This window comes from Andrographis paniculata, unplaced genomic scaffold (assembly GCF_009805555.1).
Source record: "Andrographis paniculata isolate CXL003 unplaced genomic scaffold, ASM980555v1 Contig264END, whole genome shotgun sequence".
Lineage (NCBI taxonomy): Eukaryota > Viridiplantae > Streptophyta > Magnoliopsida > Lamiales > Acanthaceae > Andrographis > Andrographis paniculata.
This window is the reverse complement of record NW_026137551.1, coordinates 15,001-20,000: the sequence shown is the minus strand read 5'-3', so window position 1 is coordinate 20,000 and position 5,000 is coordinate 15,001. Positions and strand designations below refer to the sequence as shown.

At 46.1% G+C, this 5,000-nt stretch overlaps 2 pseudogenes; both read right to left on the bottom strand.

The window, feature by feature from the left end:
* LOC127245993 (uncharacterized) overlaps nucleotides 1–2,171 on the bottom strand; it is a 10,402-nt pseudogene extending 8,231 nt beyond the window's left edge.
* Nucleotides 2,172–3,222: 1,051 nt separating this feature from the next.
* Nucleotides 3,223–5,000, bottom strand: part of LOC127245992 (uncharacterized) — a 3,488-nt pseudogene continuing 1,710 nt past the window's right edge.

The window sequence follows — 5,000 nt, the reverse complement described above, 5'->3', positions numbered from 1 at the left end:
CAAGTGAGCTTGAAGCAAGAAGGGCAGTGAGTTCAGTTCCCACGTCTGGGGCTTAAGAGTTGAGTAGGGCTCGAGGTTCTTGAAATAAGTAGAGCTGCTCCTGCTGTTCCAGGGAGAACATTCGTTTTCGAATCCGTTCTCAAAAGCAAGATCTATGATCAACTTGCTCTTTCTCATAGATCACTAGCACGAGGAAAGTGATTGCACTGCCTACTGGTGCTGAGGGGTTAGAGAATCGAACTCTGGCTCTAAGAGTGAGGCTGCCAAAGCCACATATGCAAGCAAACTACGGGGACAAACCGCAGCCGAACAAACTCAATTCTGGTCATAAGAGACGGTAGTTGAGACAGGCTACGCCTCTGATGATGACCCTTTCATTGATGATAGCGAAGAGAAATGAATAGGTTCTCATGGGGAAATTTGAGTGATAAAAGGATTTCGAGTACAGTCAATCCCTGCGCATTTCCTCTACCTTATGTGGAAGCAGATTAGGGAGACATGGCTGTCAGACAAGGATACCTTTGGCTAGGGACACCTGAAACCAAGATCTATAATGGTTCAAGGGATGGTAGGGAGCTCTTGTGAATGGAGGGTTGAATAGTCAGTTGACAAGGCTACTTTCGAGTGAGTAGGTTTATTAGTGACTCTCAGTCAATCATTACTAAGGCGCAGGGATTGCTCTTGGATTTTTTGCACTTTATAGCTAAGCCAGATTGATTCTTATTTCATTGATAGAACCCTGCTAGTTCAATCCTCACTTTCCATTCCTAGGGTTATTGAATACTTTACTTGCTTGCTATTGCTAGTTCAATCGTCAGCTCTTGCTTAGTCATTGGACTATATCTCCATTTGAGGGAAACTTTCTAAACACTACTGCATTTCGGAATTCATCCTTTCCTTCGCCCGATTCTCTCCCTCGTCCTAACGGTTCCTCATCTCTCATGTGGATTTGATTTGGCGACTGCTCTATCTAATCTATAGTTAGGGAATGAGCTGACGACCATGCGTCACCCGTGGGTCTGCTTTTAGAATGGCCTACTTAGCGCCTTTAGTTTTCCATTAAGGCGGTGGTTTACCTTTAGGTTTGTTGCCTTTCCCTTTGCAACTTCCTGGGCGTTCATACTTACTTCTGTAGTCTTTCTCGCTTCCGAGGAAATCAGAAAGTCATGAAATGTTCACTTATTCCCCTGTTTCCGTCTCTTTATTACCAGCAAAACTCACGGGGACGGTTGGCTCCGTTACCGGCTGAGGGCATTAGCACTCGACTGATAGGGATTCCAAGCTAATCTATCCGAGGCCATCAATGTATCTCTTGTCTCGGATTCAGTCTGATTTTCCGGATCCTAGGCTTTCCACCCGGTTGAGAGATGCGATGAGCCAAGCGCGTGCAGTTGGGGGACATGGGATTTGACCCGGAACAACGGAGGGGTGAGCTTGCAGAAATTGAGGCGCCAGGATCAGACGATCGATCTAGTGGCATTGTTTTATCGTCTTCGTCTTCCAAAAATTCTGTAATTGAAAAAAATGATGGTATGTTCCTATTCAGGTATAATATAAGCATAAGGAATTTGATCCGTTTGGTTAATACAACACCGACCATATTGGTCTACACTAATACATTGATCCCCACCCGCCATAATGATGGGTGCGCTATGTCTACAAGCACGTTCTGCGGTAAACGCATGAAAGTTGCATTCATGCAAAATCTGAACTAGTTCATTATAAGGTTCATTGCGTAGATTAGAAATAGGTATAATTATTTCACTACAAAAGCGTACATATTGAAAATGAGGCATCCTTTCTTCAATCTTTTTATCAATATCGTCAATCATTATATTGAACAGAACATCGGAAATATATTTCACAGGAGGAATACCAGTAGATAGACTCATCAATTTAATCTCCTTACCAGATTCATCTTCTTTATAAAGACTTGCATGAATATAACCTGATAACAATTTCACAGCATAATCATGATTATGAAGAAGTGGGGCAACCTTATGAAGAAGTCGAGATCTGGTCGTAGAAGAGCCCTGTGCTTTTACTTGACTTGATTTTGATTTTAGCTCTTTTGAAGCTTTTGAATCAGCTGTGAAGTCTCTTTGCAGTCCGTAAAGTGGAATTTGACCTATGTCCCCCTCAAATGTAAGCTCGTTCCTCACTCGTGCCATACGTGGGGTTATTCAATGAGCGAAGAACAATAAGGGCCAGCCGGACTCTACCTGCCGGGCCTGTGTATTCGGGAACCTCCGGGGAAATACAGTTATAAGTGCGAATAAGTGCGAACAGGCTCATCACTCTAATGTCTCGCCCAGGTCGAAAGGGTTCTAAGCCTTTTCCCCTTCCTTAGCTACTGACGACAGAATGGTTGGCACATTATTAAGAATTCCAGGTGATATGAACGATACGCTAGTTCGGGTCTTGAAAATCCTTTATTCAATGTCCAGAGAGTGACTCTTTCCTGCTTCCGATGGCAACTGGCTTGGAAGTGGACTTGATTGATTGTCTTCCCCATATGAGACGAGGGGAATCTTCGGTAGGAGTATCTAAGAGATGTTCTAAGAGACTATTAAGAGCCACAATCACAGGGATATATTACCTGAGGATGGTTACTACAGATCCCTTCTATATATATATATTTATAGCTACCTTTAAAAGAAATCCTATATCGGGAGAAATTAGGGCTGCTGGTTTTAAGCACAATGGAGCAGGGGACAACATAGACCATAGACCGAAAAAGAGTAGAAGAAGAAGAGAAGTAAGAACAACGAAGCGAGTGTCTCTCATGTAAGAATATTGTAAGGCTTCCCCAAGGCAAAAAGAATTCTAGAAGTTTCTCTGATACTTAAAACACCTGATAGACCTGGAGCTGGCAATCGCAGCAAGGGAGTGCGTTGCCTTCTTCAGATGGAAATGATCTCTGGGAAGATTGGTGTGGCTCGTCAAGTAAAAATCTCCTTTCCCAACTGCTTTATCGAGCCTGCTCTCCAGGATCCTAATTCCATCCTCAGGCTATGACTCACTTCGTCCCTCACTAAGATCTGTCGTATATAATAGGAATAGATTCAGTCTGGACAGCTGTTTAAAGAAAGGGATCCGTCTTCCTTCCATTCTTCGGAGCACCTAGCAAGGCCAGTGAAATGAGTCAATTTGGATTGTTTGTTTTGTTTGTTTTTATTTTAATAGGAAGAGTGATTTCGTAAATGCGAGGTACCGGGGGGCTTCCAGGCCGACGGAAATACAAGTCATGAACGATAGCGAAGCCAAGCCGGATAGGCTTTTTTATGTCGAAAGCCCCAAAACTTTCTATCTTATAACAGACAACTAACGCAAGCCTACTCAACTAATTTCATAAGTCAAGGCCTGTTCGCATCGCAAACTAATAGAAAAAAACAACTACTAGACGTCACTATACGTTGAGTGCTCCTTGTTGTTCGGATCTTGACCGGATCCGAGCTTCCCAAGCTCTATGCTGTTGGGGAATTCTGCAAGGGTCTTACCGCCTTCTTGATTGACTCTATTTGAGTCTTTGGAGTACTTTGGGATTATATTCCGCGCCGAGGATTTGTGCTTGTGGGCCGGGGTGAATATTGCAGACCAGCGGATCAGGTGGTCGACAATTGTTCGGACTTGGTAAAGGTTGTCGCGGCACCTGTAGTAGGACAGAGGACTTATCGCGATGCCCGCGGACCAATTTACGATGTCTCCGTCGCTGACGTTCGTCAAGCAGGCGACGTGGATTGGCCAGGGTCTTCTTCGGCTAATGAGACCTCGATCCCGAAGCCTTCGGAGTATCTTTTTGATAGGCGCCTCCATTTGTATGGGGAATTCGCTGCTGATAGATCTCGCCCAGTGCCCCCCTCCTTCCCCCGCCGCCTTCCGACCCGCGGGAGTATACAATGAGAACTTCCGGGCATGAGTGCTCGATCGTGAGACTGCCTGTTGAACGTCCGATGGCACCTTGCTCCGACCTGAGCTATGCAACATATAGATCCCCCTTGATCCTTGCCGGATGTGCTTGACGGTCCCCCATAATACGCTCACTTGGGGACTTCTTACTCCAGCTGTTCCAAGAGTCTCCGCTAGTTGAACCGCGTCCAGTAGACTCCCTGTTCCGCTCATCCCCTTTGTCAGCTCTTTGATCGGGATACTATTACCGAGGTTCCTAAACTTTCCATGGATGGCCGAGCGTAGGTGGCAAGCAGTTATATGGATACGGTGCTTTACCCGTAGACGCTTCTCCAGCTCTCGCAAGAATTGTATGGGAGTCGTCCTCGGAGGGACTTCCCGAATGACCGTACCGAGGAATTCTACCGTACTCCGTGCAGCTAGTGTTGTTGATCCTGCAGAGTCTACCCAAAGGTTCAGGCCGGATTGTAGAAAGTGGTTGATACATTTTTGTATTTCTATGATAAGCTCTACGGCACCCACGATTCCCAGTAGTAAGTAGTCGGCATATCGCGCGTAACAAATCCTTATGTTGGAATGGGTTTTTAAGGGGGCCAGCTTACGGGCCAGGCCTCTCTCTGACCTGATAACTAGTATCGCCTCCCCGCCCAGCTCTATCAGCAGGCCCTTTCTTTTGCAAGACTTAAAAAACTCTCTCATGGCCCAATTATTATTACAGCGTTCTCTACCATAGAATTCGGCCTTCGGGGTCAACCCGGCGGCTTCTATGAGGAAGGCGGCGCAAAGGAGGCTCGAGGGTTTGTTAAGGAAGGCGGCAAGGGCCGACGAAGGGGGGAAAACGAAAGGCCTTTTCTGGTCCCCCCTGAGCCGGGGGGTGCTTGTGGGGGGGTGTGCCACGACGAAACAAGGGAATTCAAGGCCGCTTTGCGTTGGATGCTCTTTACCCTCCCCACAATGATGGCTCTGTTTCTTGGGGAGCGTTGAAGCTTGCTTCTTCTCCAGAGTTATCTTGGTCATCAATACGACCTGTCCTTAATAGAACCGATCGAATTCTCTGAACAATCGGAATTTCGTACTTCTGCCGGATCCTC